Source organism: Opisthocomus hoazin, chromosome 7, assembly GCF_030867145.1.
Source record: "Opisthocomus hoazin isolate bOpiHoa1 chromosome 7, bOpiHoa1.hap1, whole genome shotgun sequence".
NCBI lineage: Eukaryota > Metazoa > Chordata > Aves > Opisthocomiformes > Opisthocomidae > Opisthocomus > Opisthocomus hoazin.
Genome location: NC_134420.1, coordinates 73,820,814 through 73,841,229, shown reverse-complemented (window position 1 = coordinate 73,841,229; position 20,416 = coordinate 73,820,814). Strand labels below are relative to the sequence as shown.

The window sequence follows — 20,416 nt, the reverse complement described above, 5'->3', positions numbered from 1 at the left end:
AGTTTGTGCCCATTGCCCCTTGTCCTGTCGCTGGGCACCACTGAAAAGAGTCTGGCCCCGTCCTTGAGATATTTGTAAGCATTTCTAAGGTCCCCTCTCAGCCTTCTCTTCTCACAGAACTCACAGAATCATTAAGGTTGGAAAAGACCTTTAAGATCATCGAGTCCAACCATCCACCCAACACCACCATGCCTGCTAAACCATGTCCCAAAGTGCCACGTCCACATGGTTTTGAACACCTCCAGGGATGGGGACTCCACCACTGCCCTGGGCAGCCTGGTCCAGTGCCCAACAACTCTTCCACTAAAAAAATTTTTCCTAATATGTAATCTAACCCCCCCCGACACAACTTGAGGCCATTGCCTCTCTTCCTTGCTACATGACAAAAGAGACCAACCCCCGCCTCACTATACCCTCCTTTCAGGGAGCTGTAGAGATCAATGAGGTCCCCCCTCAGCCTCCTCTTCTCCAGGCTGAACAAGCCCAGCTCCCTCAGCCTCTCCTCGTAGGAGAGATGCTCCAGTCCCCTCCTCGTAGCCCTGCGCTGGACTCTCTCCAGTAGCTCCTCATCTTTCTTGAACTGGGGAGCCCAGAACTGGACAGAGTAAATATATTGCTGCGTTGGCTGGGAATCGAACCCGGGTCAACTGCTTGGAAGGCAGCTATGCTCACCACTATACCACCAACGCCTGCCTATTTCAGAATCGTGTGGACAAAGGGATTCTGGAAAGTCAGGTTTACAGCTTTATTAACGGGGCCTACAAGAAGGGTGGAGAGGGACTTTTCACAAGGGTTTGTAGTGGTAGGACAAGGGGGAACGGCTCTAAACTAGACGAGGGCAGAATTAGAATAGATATTAGGAAGAAATTCTTCCCCATGAGGGTGGTGAGGCCCTGGCGCAGGTTGCCCAGAGAAGCTGTGGCTGCCCCCTCCCTGGCAGGGCTCAAGGCCAGGTTGGATGGAGCTCTGAGCACCCTGGGCTGGTGGAAGATGTCCCTGCTGATGGCAGGGGGGTTGGAACCAGATGATCTTAAGGTCCCTTCCAACCCAAACCATTCTATGATCCTATGATTCTAACACACAGTTTAATAGAACACATTGTCTGAACTAGTTCACAGTGAGAAGAGATACTTTGGCGATGCCTTCTAGCTTTCATCCATTTGATCTTTCTGCTCCTGGGCATTGACCATTTCATTTTTTTCACTCTGTGCAGTGTAGGTGGTTTCTACACCACCTCCTATAATTAAGATTAAAGCCTGAGCCTTGTGCTGGGAGGTCCTTAAAGCCAACGAACCACAAAACAAGCACAAATACCGTCTCCTGCTGTTTTCCTCATATTCTGGGTTTTACTGGCATTCTGTGTGGACACTTCATACCCAACGCACAAGACATTAAGGTTTTTATGATGTTGGTATGTCAGGTTTTTTCTTCATGTCTGCTCTTGGAGACTTAACTCTGAAAAGATTTTCAAGGGGAAGAAGGGAATGTGCCGGGTGATGGTGAGACGGATAAACAACGGTAGCATGTGAATTATGCATATTCTTGAGCATTCACCTTGAGGAAGTAGCAGGACTTGGGTAGTGGATGACGGGCAGAGAAGACCTTGAGCAGTAGCTCTGTGAGACTTATTTATTTATCAGTGCCGTCTCCTAGGAAGATGAATTATCAAACAGAAGAGCCTTGAGGGATCATTTTTTGTTCTCATTGTACAAGTTTTGGACCAATAAAATAACTCTCTTTTCTAGTACTGCTGATTAGCTTTACAACAAGCTAGTAAAGCTCACAAGTGAGCAGGATTATTCAACCTGGATATGCAAATAAGAACATATTACAGCTCTTACTGGCTTTTATGACCTTTATTAAGCACAGGGGAACAGTTGAGCATGCATACATTGACTCACACCCAGCCAAGATCATAAACTGCAGCGCAATGCAAGTCCCTTCACTAAGGGCATGCAGAGTGCAGTGAAAGGCTGTGCAAAGCTAGTACAGCTCAATGCAGAACTGATTTTAATATTCATGAAGCTCAAATATCAAGACCTCCTGAGAAATGAACACACAAGAAAGGGACGGATTTAGACAGGAAGAGTTTGTGAGCTCTGTGTGTGAAGGAATTACAGACCGTGACTGCCAGTTGCCACGCACCGGACTTTCTGAATCGCACAGTACGTGCAGTTGCTGCACAGGACTCGTGAACTGTATCAGCTCGTTTTTCTGAACAGAGCATCTAGACCACTTTAATATGCCACCTGTGAGTACTTTTTGTACGTGTTCATATAAATTCCCTTCAGTGTATTTGGTATTCCAAATCAGTGGAGGGCTCGAAGTGCCTGTGGTTTATCCTTGTGAGCACTCCTCCTTGTGTAACCTGGGATGGACTCAAAGGACCCCCAGGTTCTCACTTGATGGTCAATACTTTTCAGCATCTCAAATCTGCTGTTTTATTAGCCATTGGTGGGGGAAGGGAGTAAAGTGGATTTACTGAGAGAGTATCAAGGTTTGAAAGTGCCGTCTACATCATGGGGATTGAGAGGTCTGAAGTATCTGCTTCTGTTCTTGGATCCTGCCTGTATGGGAAGGAAGAGCAGCTCTCACCTCTGAAGCTGCTGACTCAGATTTCATGAACTTTTAGAGGATTACCAATGCCAGTCCAACTGACCCCGTATGACCACACACTAAGTTTTGAGTTTGAAGTTTTTGCTTCTTTCTCACCTTGCATCTAGGTTTTGCAAACTGATGATGTTGGTAAGACGCTATCAGATTAGGAAGCTCCTGGAGTTGTCTGCTTTATCGATATGTGTACAGCCGTACTGCAGACAGAGGTAGCTGTAGTTGGCATGCAGGCAGCCCCCTTTTCCAAACCTCTGCATGAACATCCCTGGTGGTTGCCAGGAAATTGTCTCTGGTTCAAGAAACCTGGTGAGAGTTGTCCTGCCCCAGCTCCCACCATGACTGCAACCACCAGGGAAGCTAGAGAAGGAAGCAAACAAGCCAGAAGTTTTCCCCAAATTGGAAGTTTGCCTTTTGTTTGTAAAAGCACTGCAAGACTGTGTGTAAGAGGGCTGTCTCTTTATCCCTGCCATAACCATATTATTCACTAATGCTAATGTTATGGGTGAAACCTGCAGATCTGCTTTGGGATCTGATGCCGTTATAGCAAACAAACCACGGCTCTTAGAAAGAGACGGTCCTTTCTCTAAAGTACTTCAATCTTGTAAATATAGATACACTAAGAAAATTATCTTCCTGGAAAGCAACTGATCCAAAGTTGGCCTCCAGGATTTCCATACTGCCAGAAACAGAACGGCACGGGAGAATTGATATTCCCGTATGATCTAATAAACATCTGTGGTTCTTTAGAAGGGCAGGCTGTCACAAGACTTGCCTTTCACCCTATTCTCGCTGATGGAGTAGGGTGGAAGTCAGTTATCAGAAGATACATCACAGGGTGGTTCAGGCTGGTAGGGAACCAGAGGTCATCTGGTCCAGCCCCCCTGCTCAAGCAGGGCCACCCAGACCAAGTTGCTCAGGACAATGTCTAGATATCTTTTGAGTATCTCCAAGGATGGAGACGTCGCAGCCTCCCTGGACAGCCTGTGCCAGTGCTCAGTCACCCTCCCAGTGAAAATGTTTGCAGGAAGGCGAGGGGGACGTTTGTCTCTGCTCCTGAGTTCCCAAGCTGTAGTCCCTGGCTGTCAGGGGCAGATGAGAGCAGCGAAGTGGGCTGCCATTCACCAGTCCTATAGCAGCAAAGTTTGAGCTGCAATTTGACATTCCTGAAGCATAACAGTGGCACCAGTTTTCTTTCAACATTTATAATTTTTCTTCTTGTTATATTAGAGACTCATAATTACAAATTCCAACTTAGACCTCTTATTAATCATCAGCCCTCAACACTGCAAGCCTCAATATTTTGTATTTTTAAGGCACGGGTAGCCTTTATTTGATCTTCCATCACTCCAGATAAAGTGGCATTGCCCTAACGCTGCACATATAATCTGTTCGTAATTGGAAGAGCTGCTTCAGGCATCTTACCATTCGAGCTGCGAACACAATACTTCATCATTACAAGTTAAAATAATGCCACCTTCGTAAATTAGAATTCTGTATACTCTTTTTGAAAAGGAATTAGTATTTTCTAATATCTCTCCTGTAACAAGCACCTGCAGCCAGTTACTCCAACAGAATAATTTCTTCACAATTAACTGTGCAGGTTTCTCCTCTATGAAAGAACAAAGTCTCACATTAATGTTATATTTTGGTCAATAATGGGTAGTTGCGAAGGTCAGGGTGTCTAATACCTGCAAAGCCTCAATAGTTGAGTGGGGGGTTACAAAGATTAATAGCAAAATGCATAAAGAAAGCATTAGAAAAACCTTTGTAGTGAAAACAGCTTGTGCCCTGTTCTGCTTCTAAGCCTCACAAGTGCTGCCGACCAAAGTGCAGGAAGGAGTGGGATTAAGAAAAAAGGGTCGATTTGTCAGTGGCAAGGAGAAATGTAGCCCACTGAGTTTTCTGCTCAAAGCCCAGCGGAGAGATGGGTGCCTTAGGGTCAGGGGTAGATCAGGAAGATGAAACACTTCTTGTGAGTCAGGGGTTCCTCCAACTTGGTGCTTTGGAAACTTTGCAGATTTTTCAGGGGAGACAAGATGAATTTAGCATCAGAGATAAAGAATAAAATATAAAATAATAGGATGAGGACGCTGCTGGCAAATATGGTTGTATCTCTTTAAGCAGTTGGATCAAAGACTCCCAGAGATTCCTTCCAACTGAAATTGTTCCAAGATTTTGTGATATCCACATTGCAAAAAAAGACTTCCAAATACAGCAGGTTAAATATATTACCAAAATCCTCTTGGAAGAAAGAACCTGTTTCAGGGTCATAATCCTCTCCAAAAAATGAATTTATGTTCAGGCAAGAGCTAGTATCAGTATCATTGTTGTTATTTTTATATGTTGAGTTTATTTCTTACAACTTTATTAAAAATGCCTACAACTTTATTAAAAATTTTGTCTTTGGTAACATTAGTGATGAGCAATAACAGGCAGTAGAAACGCCACATAAGTGGATATAACTAGTGCTGTATTCATTATAATCAAATGGTGTTACAATAAGGTTTTATCAGCCCAGTGAGCTGGCTGGAGGAGAATTTCAGCACTCCAGATGCTGAATCTGGTACCTACCATCTCAGAGGAACATTAGGGTAACTTTTTTCTGTAACATCACACAGGGAGCTAATGCCAATATATCCCCTCGTTGGTCCCACATCCTTCTCTACGCTATTGCTCTCGGAGGCAGCATCCTTCTGTTTTGTTCACCTCCGTGGCATAACACTCTTCCTGTTCATACCCTCAAGTTCTTATGTTTGACAGCATAATTCCACTTTGTTCTTCCCTTGTGTTGGTGCTAGTGGTTATTAGGCTTGCTTACACACTCCTCCTCCTGACCTCAGTTCTCTGTTTCACCGTGCACTGTTACATTCACTGTAACGCTTTCTGTCTTGCAAACAGCGCATGACTATTTCTGAAGGTTCCGAAAATTGGTGATTTTAAACTACCTTTCATTTTCACTAATCCTTATGGAAAAAAACAATTTAAAAAAGTGCTTGTGGTTGCAGTTTTGCACATAATTTGTTCAGGGGAATGCTTGCAGGCGCTGAAAATCACTGGCTGAGGAACAGTGTCAGCAAGGAAGAGGTTGAAGAGACCCAGTGTGGACCTGTTCGAGTAAACGGGCGTTTGCCCTTATGTGCTGAACAGCAAAAGGTTTAGGAGCTGCAGAGCACCAAGAGATAACAATGTTTAAGAAAACAGTGTAAATATTCCATTGCTGTCTTGCAATAACTTTGTTTTATTTAACAGAATAAACAATACGGTGCCTTTGCTATAGGGTAGTGAGCCACAGATATTTCACAGTAAATCAACATTTACTTCCGTGAGAGAATTTCGTGGCCCGGAGGCCATTTGAACAAATGGATGGGAATAGATGGGAAAAAGCACCGTGGGGCTAGAAGAGATTTTAGAAACCTTTTTACTGCTTTTAATGTCTCTGTAGACAGAGCAGGGAGGAGCGAGGAGGACGTTGTACAAAGAGGGGGGGTGTGTTTGCTGATAATTTCTTGTTAAATTGCTTAGTGTAATGTATAGTCTTACATGTAGTTATGGGTGGCTTTTGACAATCTGGAGCTTTGCTGTTAAATCTATTTGACTTTTTATTTCATAAAGAGAGGAGGAAAAGAAATGCTCACTGAAACTGAAATTTAGAGGAATTAATGTTTGTTACAAAAAAAAAAAACAAACAACAAAAAACAACAGAGCTAAAAGTGCCCAGATAAAACCTGAGGCTAGGTTCTGTAAATATATAAAATCCCTGTAAGAGAAATAGCTATTGTGGATGATCTTAGATTTTTATTTTTTTTATTTTTTTGGTGATGCTAAGAGAGAAAAATGTTAATTAGGTATTATTATTCTCACAATAACGCCTGCCCAGCTCGTCACTTCTGGAAGTGACCGCGGTCCTCTGCCAGGGAGCGCAGTGCGGGCGGTGGCACGTCACCGGTTGAAGCGCTGCCCTTGCCAGCGGGTTATGATTGCAGCACACTTGGGTTGTGAGCTTCTGTGAACAGGGCCAGCTTTTCAGAGTGCATCTTTTCATGTCCATATATTTCAGAATACTGAGTGAGTTTTCGTAGCTTTTAGGCTTTTCAAACTCTTCCATCTTATGTATTCCCTTTTACAGCCCTCTTGGTATCTTCAGCTGAATGCCATCTCCTCTGCTGGTCGTGACCATCTGCCTTTTGCTTCCTCTTTACCAAAAGAAAAGGAAATCCTGAGAGTGGTGTTGTCTTGTTACCAGTTGGAAATGGAAAGGTTATTAATACTGATATTTATGAAATGCTTCTGGGTTTTGCTTGGAGAGAAGCAGCTGCACTCATTTAGTGTGAAGTTATTGTCCTTTGCTACAATTATTATAAGTTATTGTCCTTTTGCAACAAATGCTACACAAGACCTGCAAAAAAAAAAAGAGTTTTAAATCAACAGGACTGGATAGCTTGCTCCCAAGTGCTCTAAAATGATCGACTGAGGGGATTTTGGATGTAGCAATTTATTACTAGTTAAAACAGATAAGTAAATAGATCTTGCAATGCTGGTGAAATTTTAAAAGACTGATCAAGGCTAAATGTGCTAATGAACAAAAGGGACAAGTGTGGGTCACCTGCAAAAGTAATGTTACAGTATGGTAAAAGGAATCGAGTTCTTGTCAAAGATACCGTGGATGTATGCTGTAGTCAGACACACACTCGGGCTCTGTGCAGGAGTAGCAAGATAAAATTCAATGTATTGTGCTACAGAAGAGATCAGACTAAATGATCTAAAGGTCTTTTCTAGGCTTAAAATTGCTCTGTATTTCTTTTGCCACTCACTGTGGCAAAGTTACACGACAACCTGCAGGACCCACTATGAATCTCACTTGGAAAAAGAGTTATCAGGTCATTCGTCTTAAACGTGCCCGCTGTGTGACGGAGCCGTGGCAGGTCCTAGATACCCCTGTGAATAGTTACGTGCTTTTAATTAGAAAGTGGTGCAAGATTTACACCAGTGTTCGAGCCGCGTTGCAGCCCTTGCCCTGTGATATGCCACCGCAGTTAGGCATTCTGCCTGCGTAGCTGCTGGGAGAAGAGATATTTTCCAGGGAATCAGTCATTTTCAGGAGCGCGTCAAGGACGAGGGCTCGCGTGCTGAGTCCAGCCAAAAGCAGCTGGGGTGGGAATTCACGGCTCCTCCTTGGCCCCCCGAGTTCAGCTGCCTCTGGGCAGTGATTGAACCCTGGGCCCTGCACACTTAAAAAATGTGCTTTTAAGAGTATTTTTGAAACTGTTGTTTCATGGAAGAGCAGAAATATTTTTTATTTTGGGAGAAGCAGTGCATGGGCATCAGAAATTCTTTAGTGAATACGTAGTGTTAAAATACTGCATGTTGAAACTGTGAAAGCCTGAACGTGTTTTTAAAGGCTTGTAAAACAGTTTCGTGTCATTGTATGCAGTCATGTACGAGCCACCGTATATTACATGGTACAGGTACCCTTTGCATCACGATCCATGAAGGAAAATGCAGCAACTGGAAATCATGTCCTTTGCCACGAGTTCAGCAGGGCACAGAAATACGACCACAGGCAACAGTCCGCAGAGGCAGATCCTTGCGCTGAAAAAGTCAGACACCATCTGATGGGTCATGCTACACTGCAGCCCTAATTCCAATTTGCCAGAATTACTTTTTTTTTTTTTTTTTTTTTGAAGGACCTGAAGGTTGAATATGACCTGCTGGCCTTCACCAATAGAGGCTGACTTCCAGCCCTGAAGAAGTTAGTAGAAAATTTTCCTTCTTGCCACACGCAGTTCCACTAACTGTTGTGTTTGCAGACACCAGTGAAGCTGCACTAGATACAGGTTGGAGCTTCATTTCTTTGTTTGTTTATATCTGAATATCCACGGTGTTCAAGAACTTCTGTTCTGCAATGCAAAATAAATCAGACTCAATTTGTCTGCAGTAAGGTTATATACCAAAATCGATTTAAGTCATCTCCAAATCTTGATGCAGTGCAAAGGGTGTTATACGGCTGCTGTGTGTCATGGCTGGATTGAACTTCTCCTTTTGCTTCTTTAGTAGAGCGCTGTAACAGGAAAACCATGAAAATGTCTTAAAGTATGTAGACCTGGTAGATGAAGTATTTATTTTTCATTTTATGCTCTGTGTGATATAATTATAGAATTATGTGATATTTGCAAAAAAATAAAGCCCTATTCTTATGAACAGCTAGGAGTAGGGATGATGCTGGTCACTTCGGTCCCAGTTCCCATTTTTAAATATCATACTGCAGGGATAACAAGACATAGGGGATCTTCTGCTGTTAGCTACGCACTGGAAAAGAAACTGTTGTTAGTTCGACAAACACAGTTTTAGCCCTTGCATTAGAAGGCAGGAGTCCACCGAGTCCCATCCATGGGTTTGCTGTGGCAAGAATCTGTAAATAGTGTTGATGTGAGCATTCTGATATGTGAACGTGAATATCCTTCCTCTGTGCCTGGATTAAATTTGCATTGGCCTCTCCCCATGCTCTGCAGAAGCAATACTGAATGCCAGCGGTGTGATTACTCCTGCCCTGTGCACGCTCCCTGCCCTGCTCCATCAGGAGTCGGACGTGCAGGCGTTGTCCGGTTTCTGCTGTCAGGATGAAGTGCAATGTTTGCAGCCCTCTGCCTCTCCTGCTGCAACCAAACAGGAGTAAGTCCAGACTGACTTTTTAATTTCTCTTTTCTGAGGAAGAGAAAATAGATATTTGTAGCACGCATCTGCCATTTCAACTTTCTGAAGGTCTCAAAACCTCCCCCCCACCATCTCCCTACCCACCCAAGACCAAGTTCACTGCCTCTACAGATGGTGGCGTGATCAGGGGAGCTTCTGGTATGAGTGGGGCACCCCATGTTGACATCCAAAAGCTTATTCCAGCCTTCGATGCTTGCTGAATCAGGTAGCATACCTGGAATGCTGTGCATTCCTGGCAGCATCCTCACCCACTGTTTGAGAGGGGGGTAAATGTTGCCCGACTGCAGTTTCTGATCATGTGAAGCAACAGTGAAAGACCCGGTGGTGTTCAGGACGTGTTCTGCTCAGACGGGCTATGGGCATACTGTTAACGTAACAGCAATATAACTCTTCAGTAGGCAGTGTTTTTTGTTCCTAAAGCTTTTTTTTCTAGCTTGTCTTAATTGCATTAATGGGTTTCCCAGTCCTCCTTGGGAATCTGGATCTCTGGCACGCGAGTGGCAAGGGAGGCATTTGGCTCTTCAGTTCGTGCTGAAGAGGAGTTTTGAGTTTGCTGCACTGTTCGTGTGAAGGTAGAGGTGGGGATCCCCTTAATTACGCTCCGTCTCCAGCCTGTCTGTATTAGCAAGGCTTCAGACCTGACCTGGTTCCATCCCTCCTTATCAGTGTTTAAAAGAAACACGTGTGGATGAATCTAGTGTGCAGCCCATCTTTGGTGCGTAGGCAGTGTGTAATGATGGCTGTGCATGGACCAACGTACGGGGCAGGGGAAGGAGCCTGAAGGACAAAGAGTTGTTTGTGTGTCCAGTACGCAGTGCAGAAATGAGTAAATACTGTCCGTCCGCCCTTCCACTGATCTAGCGAGAGGGCAGCCAGAGCGGCTGGTCTCCGGGTCGCAAGGCTCAGGACGTATCTCCACATGGCCAGGTGATTTTCTGGTGACTCAGCTTGTGATTTGTGTCACTGACAGTTCCCTGCGTGGAGACGGCAACTTGTATTTATTAAATAATTCAATTTTTTTCTCCCCGTGTTCAGTAGCTCCATCAGGCTGTGAAACCAGCCACGCTGGGGAACTGTCCATGAGCTGGCGTTTCTGGGGCTCTTCTGAGCCTTATTTATGACAATGGATGATGCGAATTCGGTAGTTAATCAAGAACGAGGGTTAGTGTGCATAATTCCTGTTGAAAGGAGTGTTTTAGGTATTGCAACTCTGCCTTTGGCATGAATTAATCTTTCATATCTTCATTTCCAAACAGGGATGTCATTTGAAATGGCACAGCACTTGCTGTGCTTACTGGGAAGGTGAAATCCCAGTGCTGCAGAACTCAGCTTCTGTCTACACCGCTGGTGCTGGCTTGGGCCAGGCCAGGACAAAGCTGGACAGGAGCTATCGGACAACAGTGATATTTGGATGTATTTATAGCATCTGGAGGAGTTAAATAGAGCTTAGCAGACCTGAGGCATCATATTTCTTTCTTGAGCTGACACTCGTAAACACAGCGCTTTGAAATTGTGGAGCATTATGTGCCATAAGCACTAAGTACCATTATTATTCTGCAGTCTGTGTGTAATTTTCCATTCTATGAAAAATTTTCCATATCCTTAACTGCCATCTTAGCTATTAAAGATTGAAAATGGCAATGGCACTTGGAAATTTGGAAGATAAGTAGCCATCGGTTGAAACCACTGAGATCTAACTTTGCACCCCAGTGTGTTGCACACCTGGATGGCTCGTGGTTTACGCTAGGATTCTGGCTCAGCTGCTACTTAGAAGACAGATATTGCTACAGACCATCAAAATTAATTTCCACTGTTTAGCTGAAATGAAATCAGGGAAGAAATCCTATGTGTTTCCTATAATCAGAATCTATAAATACGTTGAAAAATCATAATCGATCCCAGCATATTTAAGAAGAGACTACAATGCCAGGAGTTAAAATTAAGTGCTTTTTTCACCTAAATAGGCTCTAATAAGCAAAGCATAGGTTGAGAAGTAGTATGCATGTATAGGATATCTTTTAGTATTTGTTTGTGATTGGGTTTTTTTCAGTTTGTTTTGGGTTTTTTTTTCCAGCAGTGATGAATGAAGTACTGGATTTTGGGGTGCTACTTGAGAGAGCCGTGGGGTGGCAATGGATTTAGAAACTTGTTAAACCTCCAAAAATGATTTTTTTTTTTTTTTTTTGAACTTGTTGATTAGGCGGAAGATTTTCCCAGCTACTCTTTGAAGTGGCTTTTCTGATGGCAAGACATTATTGTGCGGTAGTATTAATGCTGCAGAGAACGGTACAGAGTTTCCTGAGCAGGGCTGCGTGCTGGCTGTGCCAGGGCAGGTTTCAGCGTTGCTTTGGTCCCAGATTTCTGTTGCTGGAACAGGTTACGCGAATGCAGCTGCCTCCTCTGTTCTGCAGGTTTTGGTTTCATCAAGCAAAACTGAAAAATATCAGAAATTCTTTGCTTGAGACAATATCCTGTATTTTTATTCCCCACTCTTTTCCCGTTCCTTTCTTTGGTAAATTGGTAGGAAAGGCTATTTCCAGTTTCCAGCCGCTCCTTTAAGTAGCAACTTGAACATAACCGATACCAATAAAAACCAAGAGTTTGGTCAACTTTGAGGGACACGGGTGCCTGATTTATTCCCTCGACATCTCCAGAGGATTTTGCAAAGTCCACCAGAGACAACAGAGAGGTTCCCATTACTTTAATGCCCTGGAAGAAGGTCTACAAAAAAAAAAAGTGGCTGTAAGGTAGAGGAGTCCTCATGTGCCGGCATTGCCTGGAGGACTCTCCTAAAAGGTTGATAATGAAACCAGGTTTGACAGGGCTAAACTGAGATACGAGGTGCTTTCCACCACAGCTATATATGCATGTGTGAAAATAAAAAAAAATAGTCCATAGTATGAATCAAACACTTCTCAAGTATCTTCGGTGAGATAGGGAGCAAAATGTTTCTTTACTCTCTTAATGCAGTTCTGCAGTCAGGCTCTTGAAAGTTGAAAAAAACATAGAGTAGGATCAGGAAAACCATATGCATATCACAAAGTTTCTCAAGTTTGCTTGTTAAACATAACCATTTTCTCCCCTGTTTTCTAATGTTATGTAAAGCTGGTACTTACTTCTGTATTTCTTTCTGCTTCACAAGATTTTTTCGCATCTTCCCATTAGGCTGAGCTGCCTCTTTGGCTTTACTCCCCAGCAGCAGGCTGCACGTAAATCCATATTCCAAATACTTGTAGTCTAGGGACCTTTGGAGAGACAGAGAAAGTATTGGTGTATTCAGATATAGAATTATGGTTTATTAATTGCTTGGAAAGATGTTTCAAAATATATGGTCTGTCACTTTTACTACTCTTTTTATTTTGAATTAACTGGTTAATAAGGTCAAATGTTCATGTTCTGGATCAAAAAGGCACATTTACTTTAAATAAAACACATCAAGTACCGCAAGTTACTAAAGGGGATCAATTAACTCAAAGTCCTAAGGTTTCCTGATGAGAATCCCAGAGTCTTCCTGCGACTTCTGGACCCCAGCAGCCTTTTCAAACAGATCCCTCCAGTCCCAAAAACACTCCCACCTTTTTATGAGCGTTTTCCATTATTTTTATAAACCTCGTTTTTCCTTATTTTGCTACCTTTTCTTGCCTTCTGTCCTCTCCACTTCCCGTCATTCCTCATCTTAAAGAAATTCACCACGAGGGTGGTGAGACACTGGCCCAGGTTCCCCAGAGAAGCTGTGATGCCCCAACCGTGGCAGTGTCCAAGGTCAGGTTGGACGGGGCTTGGATCACCCTGGGCTGGTGGAAGGGGCCCTGCCCATAGCAGGGGGGTTTGGAACTGGATGATCTTTAAAGCCCCTTCCAACCCAAACCTTTCTGTGATGCTATGATCTTAACCATGGCTAGCAACGAGTCACAAATACGTGTTACCTGGATCCCTCACTAAAGCCACGTGTCCGTGGAGTGCTGTGTGCCCTCCAGCCCATGGAAGGGTCAAGCACAGCGATGCCCGATGGAGGGACAAAGCAAGGTGGTACTGATGGGTAAAAACATCCTGCCAAAACTGTACCAGTCTGGTTCAGCAGAGCTCCCTCGGCACCGAGCCAGCTCGAGCCTTGCCCAGCCGCGATGCAGAATTAACCCAGCGCTCGGTCCACATCAGCCAGCTCTCACCGCGTTTGGACTAATAACAATGCTGTGCTGTCAGCAGCACAGAGTCACCTTAAAAGCAGCTTTTCCTTTGTCTGTGGGAGTATGGTGCCCTGGCACAGGCTCCAATCCAGCAAAGCGCAAGCGTTCTTTATGCAGAGCTCTCAAACAGGGAGGTCCTTCTTGTGTCTGGGGATGCCCGAGTTTGGCTTCCTACCTTTCTGAAAAGAGACACTTCCGTCAGCATACACCAGATAAAGCAGCACCTGGCTCTCATGATTATGCCTTGCTGGTAAATATCAGTATTATTGCTAATATGGTAAAAAAAGAAAAAAGAAGGGGACATCTCTAGACTGCAGCAGCAAGCAGGTTCTCGTCATCTGTTTTGTGCTGCTCCCCCCCTGCAACGTGCAAAGCTGTGAGCTGAAGGGAGAGGCACATAGATGCTCTCTGAACTGGTGTCGGGCACAGGAGCACAGAGTGGGAGGGAAGGGAGAGCGGCAACCTCATGGAGGATCTCTCTGTACAGAAGGAGGAATCTGGAACAGATGGAGAAGGAGCAACAATCAGAACCGTTGTGCAGAGATTTCAGAAAAAGTTAACACCTCAGGAAAATGATCCCACATGAATAAGAACTTTATGCTTCTTGAACAGGCTTTCAGTTCTTTTAAAGAACAAAGAAAACATTCAGAACTTCAGGAAGCACTTTGACTGAGCACTGGCAGAGGTTGACCCAGAGGGATGGTAGCATCTCTACCCCTGAAGATACTCAAAAGCCACCTGGACACGGTCCTGGGCAACTGGCTCTAGGTGGCCCTGCTTGAGCAGGGCGGTTGGATCAGCTGGATCTACAGAGGTGCCCTCTGACCACAACCGTCTTGTGATTCTGTGATTAAACGGGCGTTTCCAGGTCACAGGTTACCTAGTCTTGTAGGACCCCAAGCAGTGGCAGGGTGCTGGAGGTCTGCACTCTCACTCTGTAGCTCACAGAAATTTGAGAATTTTGGGGGATGAAGGGTCTCACAGCTGTTCCAGGCTCTTGAAAGTTCTCTTGTGGCTTGTAGTTTTCCAGAAGCAGAGAAGCAAAGTGGTCTAGAAGACCCACATAGAGGACGTATGCATCGAAGGGTAGCCTGCGGCTAGTCAGCACTCAGTGACGTGGGGCAGGTTTTCTAGGGCTGTGGGACTAGGGTCAGGCTGTTGGCTCTGAGATGTGCCTTACAGGGAAAGCAGTGAAAAAACCCACCATCTGGGCTCCCGTTGCTGAGCTGCACTGGATCACCCTTACACAAGGGCTCGTGGCAGGGGTGGAAGTCTGGTAGAGAGAGGATTACCATGTACTATGTGTTTTTGTAGTGCATTGCTGTAAAATAAACCTAGGAAGTGTCTGTGTGATGTGGACTGATCCAATACTTCCCTGGCTTCCCCTGCTTGTATCTTGAGATAGCATGTACGTACACCAGGACAAAAAGACCAAATAAATAAATGCCAATAGCCTAGGCAGGCGTTTATGGCTCCGTGCAGTCTGAGATGGTAATTCAAGACCATTTGGTATTATCTGGAGGGGGGATGAGACCACGGTCATATTTGACTTGAGGACCTTTGGTACCAGAGGAAACCATTGTGGCCCCAGGAGATAAAAGTGCTCATTTTGCATGAACTAACTCTAATAACTTTTAAAACCATATTTAGCTTTATGCCTGCATCATACACCACCTTCTTCCTGCTGCTTTCATAAACCTTTCAGAAAAGCAGAAAATGGGCAAATTATCACAGGTCCTATCTGAATGTACTATACCTGCATAAAGCAGAAGTGTGTGGATCAAGTGTTAATGATTTTGGAACCACAACCTCAAAACTTTATGTGGAAGGGGAAAGAAAATACCCTCAAACTTGCTGTTAAATATGTTAGACCTGGTTAAAAAATGAGGAAACGGAGGTGTTTGCTCAGCGCTGCACAGAGTACCAGTTTGGATTATATGAGTAGCTGCTGCAGAAGGTTAAGAATTTAGCAGGATTAAAGGAAATGATGATATTTAAACTCAGTTTCTGAAGGCTTATTAACCCCAAGTACCACTGAATAAGCTAGTTGTTAAATATTGGGATTAGAAGGAAACTGTTCCTGAATGGTAAGTTATTTTATTGAGGTCAACTGAAAAATTTCTTTCTCAGCAGCCCTGATTTTTACTTTAAGTTGCTTTGATGGGCGGATTTTGAGCATGATTCTGCATTTAAAAGCTTTGTCCAAAAGTCTCTTGCCAAAACCAAAAAATTATGCGGGAATCTCGTGTGGGAATTCAAACACTTCCTTTACACTTTTTTTTAAAAAAAGTATTTAAAATATAGGAAGTTACTATATGCAATTTCTCTGTTAAAACTTTTGTCTATTCTAGAGAGCCACAACTCACATGATAAGAATTTAATGAGAAAGATGTATTGGGGAATTATTTTTTCCTTTGACAAATTAATGGATTTTACAAACATTTAGCGTAGGTATTGTGAGCAAGTGGAAAAATTACACCAATTAAAAATGAACCCTATGGCTGAGACACCAGAACTCAATTGTCAAAATAGCAATATTTCCAATGGATCTATTTTATAAAGAGGAATAAGAGATTCATCCCCTCAGAAGGGTATTCCAGACAGTAACACGAGTTTGGTAGTAGATGAGCCAGAAGGATGAAAACCACCTCATTTACCATGTGACATTAGGATTGTTGTGAGAGATGGCTGTAGAGGCAGTTGGGTAAGCATCTTTCAAGGTTAATGAAACCAAACCTTTAACAACTAGAGCAGAAGAAAAAGGGAAGGAAGTTATTTTCTACTTTTCCACATCATCATCATCTTCAAAAATCTGAGCCTGACACTGTAAAACCACCAACTTTGCTTTTTTTCTGGGAAATGCGTTCTGCTTGGCTGCTGCTTTGGACTCCTGCAGCAGGAATGCCCATGTCACACCGGTTTTGCATCTTTCCACCGAACTTGGGGTGAGTAAGGTGAAACCCTAGATTAGCAGAGTTTAACCGGCTGTGATCCGAGAAGTAACTGCTGCTTTTGCGGAGTGAGGGGCGTTGTGGGCTGTGTGTGGTTGTGCCCTGTGTGATGATGAGTTTTCTGCTCAATGCTGGTCTCCTCTGGTGGAAAGTGAAGGTATCTGTAGGCTGTCGTGGGCATGCTGAAGACACAACCTTGCACTTGCAATGTAGAGAAGAATTCGTATGAGGAGCGGCTGAGGGAACTGGGGCTGTTCAGTCTGGAGAAGAGGAGGCTGAGGGGGAACTTACTGCTCTCTACAGCTACCTGACAGGAGATTGTGATGAAGTTGGTCTCTTTTCCCAAGTTACAAGCAATAGGACAAGAGAAAACAACCTCAGGTTGTGCCAGGGGAGGTTTAGATTGGAAATTAGGAAGACTGTCTTCCTTGAAAGGATTGTCAAGTATTGGAACAGGCTGCCCGGGGAAGTGGTTGAGTCACCATGCCTGGAGATATTTAAGACGGGTAGATGTGGCACTTAGAGGAGCATGCTGTAGTGGTGGACTTGGCAATGTTATGTCTATGGTTGAACTCGATGATCCCAAAGGTCTTTTCCAACCTAAATGATTCTATGTAGCAAAACTGGGGTATGGGCTTTAGGTCAAAATGCCTTAAATATTAGGAGTTTCAGCACTCTATTCTTCATCAGTTCATATACCAGTGCATTTAAAATTTTCTGATGTTTGTCACTGTCAGTGGCTATAACCTCAGGACACAGGGGTTGTTTCCAGCATTGCTGGTGTAAATCAGTCTCTACTGACAGTCCTGCTCGAGATCTTGAGCAAGCTCACGGCTTCTCCAGTCGCAGGTGAGGTATGAGGGCTGCCGGCAGGCTGCCGGCGGCGTGCCTGCTAAATGGCCCTGCAGAAATTCACAAATTTGTAACATTTACAATGGAGTTTATTTTATAGCTCTAATAAAATGCTTCGGGGATAAATTATTTACATCAGTGTTGTTACTCCCTAGTATGAATGTACCGTTCAGAGTGGCTGATCAGTCGCTGCGACAGCCCCGTTTTTTACAGCAATAATTCCCGGGGGAGCTCGGCACGGACAGCCACGGTGCCCGGGCTGTGCCACAGAGGGGTTCGCACCGCGCTCTGTACTCATGAGCAGTTTTCTTACCCCAGCAGTCAGCAATATATTTCAAGGAGCACAACTGCACAGCAAGAACAGGTTGGGTTTTTACTGTATAAAGCGCTTTTTATATCAGTAATGCCGTTGTTTTTCATTTACTGTAGACGCTAGCGTCTTTTGCTGTTTCATCTAACAGGCGTGAGTTTGCACGTTGAACATCTTACACCACGAGAGCCTCCTTGGGAATGTGAGATTGCCAGATTCCCACTGCTGCACTGCACTGGAAATTGCAGCTCTACTGTAGCTTTGAATCTTGGAAACAGGAAAAGAAAAGTTCAGGATAACCCCTATAAATAACCTTGCCTTTTGTTTCGACATCATGTGCTGGTGGCTGGATTTTCGTATTTCACAGTCTTTTCTCAGGGATGAATAATTTAGTATGTTTTGGGGGTGTTGCCAAATAAATCCAAAAGAAAAGAAAAGAAGGGGGAAAAAGCCTAGCAAGGTTATTCACCAGTTGAAAACAGTGTCTGTGCGAATGCGTATAGGTATGTGCATGTTGAATTTACAGTGAACTCACATTTGTTAAAGGCCACCTGCCCACCCACACAGTCAGCTTTTGAGTGCCACCAAAAATTCAGTGAAAAACTCACCTTGGGCACTCCAGTTTTCTCCTCCGAGCTGGAAAAGCTGTTCTGGGGATGACAGTCCAGCAGATCTGCGGAGTCTCAGACAGTGAAGCATTTCACAGGTTCTTGCCTTAGGGATTTTAGGGGCAGAAATGCAGGTGAGTGAGAAGAAAAACCAGGTAGAAAAGCTACTTGAAACAACTGGCAAACACAAAAGAACTGGTCACTACGATTTGTGATGGGTTTTGTCATTAATAGCAGTGGTACAGCAGCAGGCAGAGCTGTGAGGTTTTCCCCTTAGGTATAACAGGATGAGAATGCAAAGGGAGAAGCTGGAGAAAGAAAACTAGATTATTCTATTCTATTCTATTCTATTCTATTCTATTCTATTCTATTCTATTCTATTCTATTCTATTCTATTCTATTCTATTCTATTCTATTCTATTCTATTCTATTCTAATGTGTGGGGTTTGTTCGTCAATGAGTGTTTTCCCAACTCTGAGCACCTCTGTAATGGAAGGAGCTGGTGTTGCTGTTGGGACTGGTTTCTCAGCTTCTTGCATGGGCTGTTAAATTAATTACTGATGCTTTTTTCTTCCTCGTTGGTTGGCTGGATGGGTCAGCATTGTAACCTGAGAGGATTTCTTTGCAACGAGTCAACGAAACTGTACAGCCTTCCTTGTGTAACTGACAGTCTCCACCTTCCTACTCTGGTTCTTGTGGCTCTGAATTTGTTGGGGGTGTGGGTTAGAAGATGAAGGTCAAAATGTAATTCCATACAGAGATACCAGCAGCTGCACAGTTTCTCCTTTCCAGGATAAATCACCCCAGGCAAAGCGAAGCTCCTCGCTGCAGTGCCTTGGCTGTTCCCAGCAGCCAGCCCTGCTTTCGTGCGTCGTCGTTTCCCCTGTGTAGACAGCCACTTCAAACGCTGAGGTCTAGGGAAGGAGACAGACCGTCTGGTGCACCCTCCTGGTGCCCTGGGTATCAGAGCTCCACCTGGGGGTCCCTGGGACCTCGTGGCTCTCTGCTTTGAAGGTTATCACCCACAGGGCAGCCACTCCTGGGTGGGGGAGCTGGAGACTCCATCAGTGCTGGTAGAGCTTGTGCTCAGCTCTCACCTCTTCTAAGACGTTCAGGCTGGTTTCTCATTTTAATTTGCCTGTTCTGCCTTCTCTAGGATGGCAGGGAGTCCTCCTGTACCAGACATTTTTCTCTCCGTAGAGGTACTTATCCCATGTAATCACATTTCCTCTCCAGTCAAGCTCTCAGCATATGGCATTTTTCCCAGTCCTTGAGTAATTTCTGTAGTTCTTTTCCACACCAATTTTTCAACCTCTGTTTAGAAATGAAAGCACAAGACCTAGATTCAGTACTGAATTCTCAGCTACACCACTGCCCGCTATACAGAAAGAAAATTATTTTTTTCCTCACCTATTTCAGCACATACAGGGATGGCCATGGCCTAAATCACCGACTTCCCTGGGACTTCTTTCTGGCCTCCTCTGTTTCATTCACCGTGCCTTAAGCTTTCATAACTCCGTGCTCGCATCCTGGACTTAGCCCATTCCTTTACTGGGGTCAAACGCACCCTTCATAGGAGCTTGCTGGTGGCTCTTCTGTTGACTGGGCATCCTCCCATGACAAATGGGGACTGGTGACCAGCTGGCCCCTTTCCTCTAAGATTATTTGTTACAGCTGCAGAGGAAAAAAAAAAAACACCACATGAAAAATAAGGGTTAAAGAGGTAAACCAAAAGGCTTACCAGGTCCAGGCAGCTACCTTTACAAGCCTAACATGTTCAGAAATACCAGCAAGTGTTAACTTTTCAGCCTCTGTGATAACTCTTCTCTATGGCAAGAGAGCAAGCTGCAAAACCGGTTACAGTTCTGCTCTTGAATGTTCTTAGGCTTCAGCCCAGAACGGGTCCCGGAGGCTCAGCAGGAAAGTGGGACGGAGACCTCCCAGCAAACGGCCATGTCACAGAATCACAGAATCACAGAATAGTAGGGGTTGGAAGGGACCTCTGTGGGTCATCTAGTCCAACCCTCCTGCTGAAGCAGGGTCACCTACAGCAGGCTGCATAGGACCTTGTCCAGGCGGGTCTTGAATATCTCCAGAGAAGGAGACTCCACAGCCCCTCTGGGCAGCCTGGGCCAGGGCTCCGTCACCCTCAGAGGGAAGAAGTTCTTCCTCGTGTTCAGACGG

At 44.4% G+C, this 20,416-nt stretch overlaps 1 non-coding gene across 1 annotated transcript; it reads right to left on the bottom strand.

Annotated features, from left to right (window-relative positions):
• Positions 1-617: 617 nt before the first annotated feature.
• Positions 618-689, bottom strand: TRNAG-UCC (transfer RNA glycine (anticodon UCC)). The gene has a single exon. It is a non-coding gene; the product is annotated as a tRNA-Gly (tRNA).
• Between the last annotated feature and the right edge of the window lie 19,727 nt (positions 690-20,416).